We start from the raw sequence: 12,852 nt of genomic DNA, 5'->3' as shown, positions 1-12,852 counted from the left end.
GGCAGATTGACCTCATACAATCAACTAACTAGCCAAAACTTTTTCCTCAGACATGTTAACATCTTTCTGAAATAATACCACTTTGCAGTCAGCCACTACTTGCTCCCCTTTCCTTAAAGCATTTTATTTTTGTCCAGATACAGGGATTCTTAGACTCCCAGACAGATCCCTAAATAATTATACCTAGCCCAACAGGCAAAACTAATGTGTGCTATTTGAAGGCAGGGCAGTGTTGACTTTTTGGGAGAGTGGTGTTCACTTTAAGAAAATTTATTAAGCCACCCAAGATTTCTGGGCTTACTAATTTTTTAAAAAATAGACGTTTTCCCCTTTCTGCATGTACCCTAATTCATGTGTATATTTTACTTACAAAGGGTCATATTTCATTTTTAGCTGAGAAAGTCTTTCATGAAATAAAACATGGAAGCATTTTTAAGCCTTTAGGGTGATGTGGGTTAGAGTTATTTATAAGCTGTTTGATCATACACTTATGTATGTGGTCTGTGGTTGTTCCACTTAACTTGCTATTGATTGCATTTTGGTAAAAATGAAAATTTATCCCAGGGTGGTAATTATTATGGTTTGAAAAATATGCTTTCTTGCTTCTTTATCTTTTTTATATAGTCAGTTAGCAGTTATTTACCTAAATTGAGAGGAGATAATTTATAAAGGTCCGTGGTTTTAAAACTCATGTTATACCATCAGATGCATTTGGTGTGCAGTTTTTTTATTGGCATTGGATTTGCATGCTTGTTTCTGCTTGGCGTTGTCTAATAGAAGTGTACTCTGAATACCATGACAGCCAGAAATTAGTTGGGAATTGGTGAAATAATGCTTTTTTTTTTTCCTATGGATACGTAACAAGAAGTGAATAATAGTTAACTTGGATTTTAGGTTTTTTTCTTATAAGCAGCTCATTGCACAAAGAATGCACTTTAATTTACTCATTACTTCTTCTAGATTGGAAAGAAGACTGATGAAGAAAAATAACAGCATGATTCAGGTAAACGGATTTTTAAATTATTTACCTTTTATGCTTAATTTATATTTTCTGTGTTCTCCCAATGAGAGGATCTAAACAAACAATTTTTGTGGGCAATTGGAATATATAAGGAATATTTTGGGGATATAGATGAAATAGTCAAATACATATTACCATTTAATTAATTTAGTTATGTACATATTTTGAACAAGTATGTATTTATACAAAATGGGATATTATAACCAATGCTTTTTTCCTACCCCAGAATAATTTTCTTCCAATTCTTTACATACATATCTGACATCAGTGTCTTCGTTATTTGAGTCACATTTTTGAAGCATTCAGTATTATTTTCCACAGCCTGTTATCATTTTAGGTGTTTGCAGTACAGCACTTTTGGAGTCTATGTATGGCACTATATTTGGAAATTTTATCCCAAGCCACAAGTAATCATTTGCATAATGTTAGGACAGTTGCTGTTTTCATTCTTTCTGTGTAGATGAACATTGAAGATCTCTACTGTGTAACAATTTGTAGAACTGCTTTCTTAAGTCTTTCTCCCTTCCTCCCTCCTTTCCTTCCTTCCTTCTTTCCTTTCATTTATTTATTTTATTTGTTTAGAGGTAATTGCATGTATATTGTTTAAGAATTCAAATAGTACTCTAATAGCCATTCTTTGTTCTTTTTATACTCTTATTGCCCCTTTGCCTAAAGATAGCCCTTTTCAATCCTTTTAGTTGTATTTTCCAGTATTTGTCTACCTATTTCTAAACAACACATCATATGCTCTAAGTGCCATTTACTGATTCCTTTTAAAATCTTAGACTTATACATTGATTTCCTGCCGGGGAGTTCTCTCTCATAGACCACCCTTTACCCTTACTACATACCTACTTTTCCTGTCTCTTTATTTTCTTGATGCAGTCATTGTTACAGTCTATATTTAGATAAGTATTAATGTCTACTTTATTATGACTATTTTTTTTGTGGCTGAGCTCTGTGATATAAGTTGAGATGTCTCAAGTCATTCTGCCTCCAAGTTGGTTGTTTGTGAACTGTTTTTTTTTTTTTTTTGTCTCTGGAAAATGTTTCATGCTTTTCTTTATGCCCAGAATTCTGCAGTTTCATATTGGGACACTTTTTGTTGTTTTTGTCCTCTCAGCTTGGCAACTGATGTCTCTCAATTTGTAAATTTTCTTGTACTATTTCTTTGATAATTTCCCCCCCATTCTCTCTTTTCTTAGTCTGTTGGTTGGGTATTTTCACCTACTAGTTTGATCTCTAATTTTCTTAAGTCTTACTCTTAGCTATTTTCCATCTTTCTGTGTTTTTCTTCAACTTTCTGAGAGGTTTTCTTAGTATCAATTGAATTTTTAATTTCTGCTAGCAGGTTTGTAATTTTGAATTTAATTTTTGAGGGTCTATGGATATTTTGTTTTTAAAATTAGGATCCTGTTTTTGTTTGATAGATGCAATATTTTCTCATTTTTTTTGAGAATATGAATTGAATTATTTTGCTGTTTTTTGCTGTTCTTTGCACATTTTCCTGTGTGTTCCCTTTATCTTCTTGTTTTGATCCCTGATTTTAATGTTAAAGGCTCTTCCCAAATGAGTGCTGGGGATTTAGTTGTCTGTTCATACTTAAAAGTGAGACAATACAAAATGGACTGCAAATTTGTTACGTGGTTGGCTTCACTCTAAGGTCTTTGGGCAGAGACCTTACTGGCCATTTCAGTGGGTGATTATCATGTATCAAAATCTGCAGATTTTTTTCCTTGGACCTTTCAGTTTCTCCAAAATGGAATTCTTTGTTTACTTTTTTTGTGGAGTGTAAGCCTACCTATGAGGATTTAGGGGCACCACAGAGGAGTGAGGAGGAAGGGAGCCAGAGATCTCACCATCCAAGCCTGAGAATGCCTAGATCCAATGCTTTCGTTTCAGCCTTATCTGGAGTCTAGGTTTGAAGTGTTGCTGTATCATTTTCTCCAGAGGGCAAACTGCCCCTTCTTATAGGAGTAGGGATGGTTGGTTTGGCTCTACCAGGTGAGGGAGAGGATCTGGGGTTCTAACTCCCTCCCTCTCTCCCTTCTTCCCTCCCTCCTCCCCTTCTTTGTTCCACACAAATTTATCATCTTACAGTTTTGTGGGTCAGAAGACTGATGCAGTTCTCACTGGGCTAAAATCAACGGGCGAGGCGCAGTGGCTCATGCCTGTAAACACAGCACTTTGGGAGGCCAAGGCGGGCGAATCACTTGAAGTCAGGAGTTCAAGACCAGCCCGGCCAACATGGCGAAACCCCGTCTCTACCAAAAAATACAAAAATTAGCCGGATGTGGTGGTGGATGCCTGTAGTCCCAGCTACTCAGGAGGCTGAGGCATGAGAATCGTTTGAACCCTGGAGGCAGAGGTTGCAGTGAGCAGGGATTGTGCCACTGCACTCCAGCCTGGGCGACAGAGAGACCCTGTAGCAAAACAAAACAGGTGTCCACAGGCTGCACTCTTTTCCAGAGGCTCTAGGGGAGAGTCCCTTTCCTTGTTTTTATTTTTTAGCTTCTAGCTGCTGGCTGCATTTCTTGGCTCCTGGCCCTTTTCCATCTTTAAAGTCAGCAATGGTCAAATGGTCTCACATTGCATTACTCTGACTTCCTTTTCTGTCTACCACTTCTACTTTTAAGGACCCTGGTAATTATATTAGGCCCATTCAGATAATCCAGGATAATCTCTTGTTTGTTTTTATTGTGGTAAAAAACACATAATATAAAATATAACCATTTTAAGTGTACAGTAGTGTTAACTATGTACACATTGTTGTGCAAAAGCTCTCTAGAACATTTTATGTTGCAAAACTGAAACTCTATACGCATTGAACAGCAACACTCCTTTATCCTGCCTGCCCAGCCTCTGGCAACTATGAACCACCTTCTGTTTCTGTAAATGTGGCTACTTTAAATACCTCATATAAGTGGAATCATGTAATATTTGTCTTTTTGTGACTGACTTGTTTTACTTTGCATAATGTCCTCAGGGTTCATCCATGTTGCAGCATATAAGAAGATTTCCTTCTTTTTAAGGTTGAATAATATTCCATTGTATGTATATACCATGTTTTCTTTATTCGTCTGCCATTGGATGTGTAGGTTGCATCCACCTCTTAACTATTGTGAGTAGTGCTTAAGTGAACAGGGGTCTGCAAATATCTTTTCAAGACCCTGCTTTCAATTCTTTCAGATGCATACCAGAAGTGAGCTTACTGGATCATATAGTAGTTCTATTCTTAATGTTTTCAGGAACTGCCAGACTTTATTCCATAGTGGATGTACGATTTGACATTCCCACCAACAGTGTACGAATATTCCGATCAACTTCTCCACATCTTTGCCAACACTTGCTATTTTCTATTTTTGTTTTTGATAGTGGTCATTCTAATGGGTGTGAGATGATATCCCATTGTGGTTTTGATTTGCATTTTCCTGATGATTAGGGATGTTAAGCATCTTTTCATGTACTTATTGACCATTTGTATATCTTCTTTGGAGAAATGTCCATTCAAGTCCTTTGCCAATTTTTAATTATTATTTAGCTTTTTGTTGTTGAATTGTGGGCATTCTTTATATATTCTGGATATTAACACTTTGTCAGATATATGGTTTACAAATATTTTCTGTGGGTTGCCCTTTCACTTGGTTGATTACTTCCTTTAGTTTTTAAGTTTGATGTAGTCCCATTTGCTTATTTTGTGTTTGCTTTTTACCTGTGTTTTTGATGTAATATCCAAAAAATCATTGCCAATTCCAATGTCATGAAGCATTTCCTCTATGTATTTTTTTTCCTTTTTGCTAGGAATTTTATAGCTTCAGGTCTTAATTTTAGGTGTTTAGTCCATCTTGAGTTAACTTTAATTTATGGTGTGGGGTAAGGGTCTTTTTTTTTAATACACACTTCACCACCCCCATCTTTTCAGTCTTCCCCGCTCCCCTTCTGAGGAACCAGAAGCTCCATCATTTCCTAAGCATTTCTGTCACAGTCAGCTGGCTTTTTGCTTCACAGGCAGGGAGGTTCCCACCGGCTCTGCTCGACTCCACAGTCATCTCCGCTTTCTAGACATCAGTGATGCCTATTGTTTGCTCTAATATAGTTTTCTATTCTTTTTGTCCTTATGGATTTATATCTTTTTTCGTTTTTACTAACATTTTGATGGGCATTTAGAAGGAAGCAGAGATAAATAGGCCTATTCCTTTGGCCATCTATAACCCCCAAATCTGTATTGCTCTTTAAAATAATATTTAAAAGGACTTTATAAAATGGTATCTCATATTTCCTATTGTGATATCCAACCTCTAGAAATAATTGTTTCTATTTCTTTGCTTCCTTCTTGTTAACCAGTTTCTGTCAAGTGACCCATAAGCATGGAAAGCTAGCATTAAGTGTACTTGTTACATTATTTCATTATTCAAAATAGACTGAGATTATTGTCTGTAATATGAGACCTGGTAAGGTTTTGAATTTAAGATGATACTCTCTTTCCTGAGGTATAATCTTTTTTAAGCTTTTGACTTTATCTTTGGGTTTATAAACCATACGTTGGTATTAGGAGATGGTGCCCTTTTATGTAAATATATTTTACTTCAAAGCTTTATTAATTTTCTTTTTGAGACAGGGTCTCACTCTGGCACCCAGGCTGGAGTGCAGTGACACAATCAGCTCACTGCAGCCTCAACCTCCTGGGCTCAAGTGATTCTCCTGCCTCATCCTCCCAAGTAGCTGAGAATACAGGCACACACCACTGTGCCTGGTTATTTTTTTTTTCTTTTTGTAGATATGAGGTCTCGTTTTGTTGCCTAGGCTAGTGCTGGAATTATAGGCATGAGCCACCATGCCCGGCCTGAAACTTTAATTGAATACTTTTAAGCTAATGTAATGGAAAAAGAGTCCTAGTTTTTGTTTGTTTTATTTTATTGCTGTTTCAGTTGATAACTGCTTTCTTTGTACCTATGTTTGATTATTTACAGATGTAGCACCATTTCTTACAGATAGAATAAAGTATGATTAAAAGTTGGAAGGGTACGGAGGGATGCCTGGTCCTAAGTAAGTCCTTGGGACTATTGAGAGTAGTGGATTGTTTTGTTCTATAAGAATTGTTTCTTTATAGAATTAAGCCTGTTAGTTGGCTCAAGGTATCAGCTCTCCAGCTTGACAGCTGGAGAGCACCTGTGATTTTTATCCTGGGGTCCAGGGATAGCTTTAAGGAGTTAACGATTGTCCTGAGGTTTAAGTGGGGAGGGATGGAACAGGCTTAGTTTTCATCAGATACTCAATACTGTAGGGCTTATATGATCCTGAAAAGGGTTGAGAGCCTACTTCTTATAGATTATCACAGGAAAAAAAAGAAAATGTTACTGATGAAATTAAATATGATCGAACTAAAATATACTACCTTTCTGACTACCATTAGATTCCATATTCTTTCACATATAAGTACAAATTACTACAAATGAGGCACTAAATGAACAGCCCTCTTTGTTCTTTAATACAAGACATTATCTCTAGCTTCCTGATTATGCTACCAGGAAATGTGTACCATTTACACATATATAACTATAAAAGCTGTTACTTATGAGGGTAATGTTTTGGCCCCAGAGAGATCATAACATTTTTATAAATCAGCTTGTAAAAATGATAACTCAGTAGTTACCTTTGTTTTCAGTTTGAAGCTGAAACTTCAAACTTATGCTTAATTTATGATAATCAATTATTTGTTGGCAACTAAAAATAGTAGATAAATATATAAAAGGAGAAACACCTTTTATAGTTATAGGCCTAAGACTTAACTTTTAATTAGAAAAGATGGAGTAAGCTTTATATTATATGTATATATTATACTACTGTAAAAAATACAACAATTAAAAAGCTAGAAAAGAAAGAAAAAATGGGAGGAGGTAAGGAAGGTTCATTGTGAATTCTTTGTTTCCAAGTTTATAAGTACTTTAATCCTTTTATTTATAGTGAGCTGGACTGAATTTACACAATCTCTCTCAGCTTTAGAATTTTGTGATTCCGTTTTGAAGTGCTTAAACTGAAACTGCTTCTCTGTTCCAGGCACACCATTGAGTTCTTTGGGATGCCCAAAAGTGTCTGGTTGGGAAACATGAAATAGAAGACAAGAACCTGCCTCAGCAAGCGTACCTGAGAATACTTTTAAAGAAACCTGTTGATAAATGCAAAACAGTAGCTGTTGCAGGTATGTATTGACAGAGAACTTGGATTGAACCTGATGTGGCCCACTCTGCTCTACTCAGTCAAGTGGAGTCATTCTCTGGGAATGAGCTCTTGTCTTGAATCCCACTGTTCATAGGACAGAACTCTCAGGCCTGAAATACCTGGTGTCTGTCTTTCTGTAACCTTGACTGTGTGGTGGGATATCACTCGTCACTCTTTGATGAACTCTGATTCAGACCCTTGAGTGTCCTTCCCAATGCCTCAAGGACATTAGACTCTTGTCACATGAAACTGATAGCAAATTTCTAGCTAAAGACCTCATTGCCTTCTTTCCTGGGAGTAGAGCAGTCAATGTCAAAGCTCAGCAAATGTGTCTCATAAACCAGCTGTTACTGGCTTTACTTTTCCCTGAACATCATCAAGGCCATTTCTGATTGGATGTGGTTGTATCAGATTGACCAGTTCCCTCTTAGTCATTTACTTTGACCTGCTTGTCTCTTTGACCCCTATTAAATGTTTACCTCATTTTCTTGTTTTTTTAGCCTTTAATTTTTATCTCCTCAACAATGTATCATCAAGATCAGGGGCACCCATTATTTCATATCCTGTGACCTTTGGTGGATGTCTGGCTTTGGATGCACTGGCTCTCTTTGTAAGGCACAGCCTGTGTTATTGTCATATGTCACCGTGATCCTTTAGGATTTTTGTAGTCTTTTTTTTTTTCCATCTACCAATGAAGAACACTACAAATGTACCTTGTGCTGAGTATTTTATGTGTCTTTGTCACACCATCATGAAAGCATTAAGCAAGTCCCATTTTGCAGATGAGGAAATAAGGTTCCAAGTGGTTAAACAACTTGCCTGCTATTCCCAGAGAGTAAGTGGCAGGAATGGGATTCAGCACTGAGTCTGTCTTGAATTGTGTACCATAGAAATAGTATGCCCTGCTGTATTCCCTTTTTGAAGCAGAGTTTTAAAAATATTCTTATTCAGCTGGGCGTGGTGGCTCACGCCTATAATCCCAGCACTTTGGGAGGCCAAGGCGGGCAGATCACCTGAGGTCAGGAGTTTGAGACCAGCCTGGCCAACATGGTGAAACCCCCTCTCTACTAAAAATACAAAAATTAGCCGGGCATGGTGGCGGGTGCCTGTAGTCCCAGCTACTTGGGAGGCTGAGGCAGGAGAATCACTTGAACCCGGGATCTGCAGTGAGTTGAGATCTTGCCACTGCACTGCAGCCTGGGCAACAAGAGTGAAACTCCGTCTAAAAAAAAAATTCTTATTCTTGTGGAATTTTAGTCTTCTCCACTTTTTTCAGCTTTTGCAACTTTCCCCCCATTTTGTGGCATTTTATTTGGTTTATAATTATAACACTTAATTTGAACCATTAAAAATAAGTATTTTCAACTTTTGTTATTTTTATAATATCACTGAGAATATATTATTGGTATGAGACATTATTAAAATATGCCCTCTTTCTCACATAGGCTCTGATGTCTTCACTGATTCTGTTTTCTGAGTTGATTATGAGTCTAGCATGGGAGACGGGAGTGGACTTTTATATTTCTAATGTGGTCCTACTAATACAGAGTTATTGAAGATGACATAGAAGAATGATAAGATTTTGCCAGAAATATTCTTCCATAGTTCACAAAGTTGTTTTAGAACCTGAATTCTTTAAAATATAGAACATCTATTCAAGTACTTAGTTTTGGCTCAGTGACCACTTTCAACGTGTATAGCCAGGAAGTTGCACTATATAGAAGGATATAGGTTTTAAGTTTAAGTAAGTTTAAGAATATATGTTATCTGATTTTTTTCAATAAGGGGCTAAATAATTTGAAATTTCTATATATTTAGGCTTCTAGAATGTTCTCATTAAATTAGTAGATGTACATACTGAAAAATATTTTAAATCACCGTAAAAATCCTGAGAGATAGATGTGGTCAACCTCACTGAAAGATGAATACACTGAGGTTTATAAGATTGTGAAACTTACCCAAGCTCATGTGATTACAAAATAGAGCCGGCCGGGTGCGGTGGCTCACGCCTGCAATCCCAGCACTTTGGGAGGCTGAGACGGGCAGATCACGAGGTCAGGAGATTGAGACCATCATGGCTAACACGGTGAAACCCCGTCTCTACTGAAAATACAAAAAAAAAAAAAAATTAGCCGGTCATGGTGGCAGGCGCCTGTAGTCCCAGCTACTCGGGAGGCTGAGGCAGGAGAATGGCGTGAACCCGGGAGGCGGAGCTTGCAGTGAGCCGAGATTGTGCCACTGCACTCCAGCCTGGGCGATGGAGCGAGACTCCACCTCAAAAAAAAGAAAAAAAAAAAAAAGAGAGAGAAAAAGAAAATAGCAGAGCCAGAATTGAACTTAGATCTATTTTTCACCAGCAATGTTTCTAACAATTACATTGCCTTGCTGATTATACACAGTGATGACATTTAGATCATAAACATGTCTAAGAATTTTCTTATGTTTAGCATTCAAACAAGGGCCGTCCTAAACAGCTAAATAAGCCTCATCCTCACAGAAGCGAAAGCTTCTAGATGGGCTTGGTGTTGTTCACCAACGAGGTTTTATCAGGATAGTGGCAATTCTGGTGAATGACGGACTGAGCCCCTCTTGAGAATTGGATGTGTCTGCTTGGACTGCATGCCATTTCCCACCCAGTGCTTACCATGCTGCTAGCAGCAATTAGGGTCGACTCACCTTAGCAGTTGCATGAGCAGCTGTTTCTTCCAAAGCAAGTTGGGACTGGAATTTGGCCATATAATCACACAGTTAAGGACAGCTCTGGCATTTATATATGAATCTCAGAATTTTAGGTACACCATTTCTTTTCCGTAAATAAAATTTCTTTCTGCTTTTAAGTGTCTTTTCCTGATTCTACATAGAAAATTTGATGAATATTTACAGCCATAAAAAAGAATGAAATCATGTCCTTTGCAGTAACGTGGGTGCACCTGGAGACCATTATTCTAAGCGAACTAATACAGGAACAGAAAACCAAAAAGCACACGTTCTCACTTATACGTGGTAGCTAAACATTGACTACATAAAGATGGGAACGATAGACAGTGGGGAATGCTTGAGAGAGAGGGTAGGGGAGGCATGGATTGGAAGACTAACTGTTGGGTACTGTGCTTACTACCTTGGTGATGGGATCCTTCGTACACCAAGCCTCAGCAACACACAACCTACCCATGTAACAAACCTGCACATATCTCCTGAACCTAAGATAAAAGTAGAAAAGAAGAAAAATGTAAAAAACATTTGCTTAAGTATGAACAAAAAGGAAAAAAAGAAAATTTGGTAAATATTGAAAAGTTTAAACAACAAAATAAAGATTACCACTTAGATATAGCCATTGATAATATTTTGGTAAAGATGCTTCCAGTTTTTATCCTATGAAGATGTATACCTTTTTTAAAATGCAAACTTAAAATCTTAGTGTTTTATATCCATTTTTACTTAGCATAATTGCAACATTTTTCCTATGTGCTTAAATGTTCTTTTGCAACATACTTTTAGTGGCTATAAGTATTCCCTTTGGGTAATAGCGTCAGTGAATCCATTCTATTAGTGAACCTAATCCTCATTCAATTTAGTTAAAACCTCTCTAAAAAACAAGAACATAATTGCCACTAGTTTTCATAATGATATCCTAATGATGCTTTCAGTTATGATGAGAAAATCCAGTTTCGATCACTTCCCCTGTCACATTGTGCAATGAACCTGACTTGAAGTTTCCCAGTACAAACGCTGTGCATGACTGTAGCATGGGAAAATTCTCTTTTGACTGGGAAACTTTGAAAACCCATTTTTCTTTCTTTGAGGTGGCTTGTCTGTGACAAGTAACTTCAGTGTTTTCATACTTAGATGAAACTTCTCAAGTCCTGATTTGCAGGTGATTTGGCTCTCCTAGTTGGCTTTACTACTTAACTAAACCTTTTTTCTTCTCCTAAATATTTCACATGGGCCAAACCCTGGGTCAGCAGCTACACTTACCTGAGGAAACCCCAGGTGTCATGAATGGGGTTGGAGAGACATGCATAATGTAGTATTAATGTGACTTTTCCTGAAACCAAAGAGTTCTGTGCTCCTAGGTATTAAAGTTATCAAACTGAGAATTTGATTACAGCTGAAATGGGTGAACATGTAACAGAAGCACTCTACTCAGAAAAGGCTCCTATGAAGCTAGGACTATGACTTATTATTACTTCTTGTTCTCTTAAAGACTATATTAAGTTAAATCACTATGATCCTCACCAAACCATTACTTTTCAGACATGGTTCCTTATTTCCCTTGGGATTCCATAGTGTCATGTGAGTAGGTAAGGGGTGAGGGAGGACAAAGCCTCCTTGTCAATAATTGTCCTTATTGACAATAAGGAGGACCTCCTTATTGTCCCATCAACCAGCAGCTCTGCCTTTATATGTTTTATGTATTGAACTTCCACAAATTTTTGCTGAAAGAAAGGACTACTGCTTAAGGGAGTAAAGACTGTGAAAATCACTGGGGCATTGTAGATCCTATGGGTGGATGAAAAAGAGATGGAAAATGGACGTCCAGACAGTATTACTTCCAAGTTTCCATTATGCTTGTAATTCTCCTGCAGTGACACAGTCCTTCTTGGGTTTGATATTTACCATAGGTCCTCTGGTTGGACTTCCCATAGATTAGCCTGCTTTTATGATAGTGGTTTCCATAGAGGCACCTCAGAAATGTTAGGGTTAGGAGAGATGAAAGAGTGATAGCCTTACAAGCATTGGTGGTAGAAAGTAACCTTCTAGTGATCAGAGCAGGGAGTAGTGGAAGGTATAACCTGTTAAAGGCCCACAGGAGACTGGTTTCTATATTCTCGTTCATGTGGATTACCCAGTAGGAAGATGCTCTTTCCATCAGAGTGATGTGGTGTATGAAATTCAGCCAGACAGTCTGTGAAATCTTCATTATCTATTTCTAGACTCATTTAAAACATTTTCGGTGGGCTCTCTTAAATTGAAGATTTATATTGGTGAATCACAGAACCAGCTACTCCCGAATAAAAAATTTTAGTGGTTTTTGTTCCACAGCTCAGTTGACTGACTAGAGAATTTTCTCCAAAGATATTTTTAACCAGCAAAGAATGAGGAACTAACTAAAGAGTTTGCAATGGCTAATTTACAATTGGTGCCCAGAATCCTTAACCACAGTTAAAAATCTTAGCTTTATTTACCAGACAGTTGGTGCAGGGGTATCAATGTATGAAGACCTTAATGTTAATATACATTTAGTTATTCAGAGAATGAGCTTAGTCTTGAGGTGAAAACTGGAGAGAAAATTCTTGCTTTCTCCATCAGGAAAGGGGTAAATTATGACCAATTTGCAAACATAACAGGATATATTGGTGTCAAATAGGGCCTGAGCTGTTTGTATATGAACTGTGTATATGGCTACAACTGTTGGGGTGACATTCAACAAGATGTGAGTAAATGACACCCCTGGAATTGTGCAGTGCTGCAGCCCTGGGTATAGCCATTCATTCTGTTAGTCATTTATCTAGTGAATATCTCTACCTCATGCCTGGCACTTTCCTAGATACTAGAACACAATAGTGAGCAGGGCAAACAAACAAGATCATTTCTCTCATGGAACTTAAAGT

General features: G+C 37.4%; 1 protein-coding gene across 25 annotated transcripts in view; it reads left to right on the top strand.

Moving 5' to 3' along the window:
• The window catches only part of SGMS1 (sphingomyelin synthase 1), a 350,796-nt gene that overhangs the window by 193,229 nt on the left and 144,715 nt on the right, over window positions 1-12,852 (top strand). For 16 of the 25 annotated variants that reach the window (XM_063817577.1, XM_054659384.2, XM_063817587.1 and 13 more), the window contains 2 exons: window positions 961-1,003; window positions 7,079-7,220. The exons of 3 other annotated variants lie outside the window; for them this stretch is intronic. The gene's annotated coding sequence lies outside the window, so the exon portion shown is untranslated. The remainder of the gene's footprint in view (window positions 1-960; window positions 1,004-7,078; window positions 7,221-12,852) is intronic. 6 more of the 25 variants (XM_063817580.1, XM_063817579.1, XM_063817583.1 and 3 more) reach the window with 1 other exon arrangement.

This window comes from Pan troglodytes, chromosome 8 (genome assembly GCF_028858775.2).
Source record: "Pan troglodytes isolate AG18354 chromosome 8, NHGRI_mPanTro3-v2.0_pri, whole genome shotgun sequence".
Taxonomy (NCBI): Eukaryota; Metazoa; Chordata; class Mammalia; order Primates; family Hominidae; genus Pan; species Pan troglodytes.
Note: the sequence above shows the minus strand (reverse complement) of the source record. Positions and strands in the feature narration are given on the sequence as shown.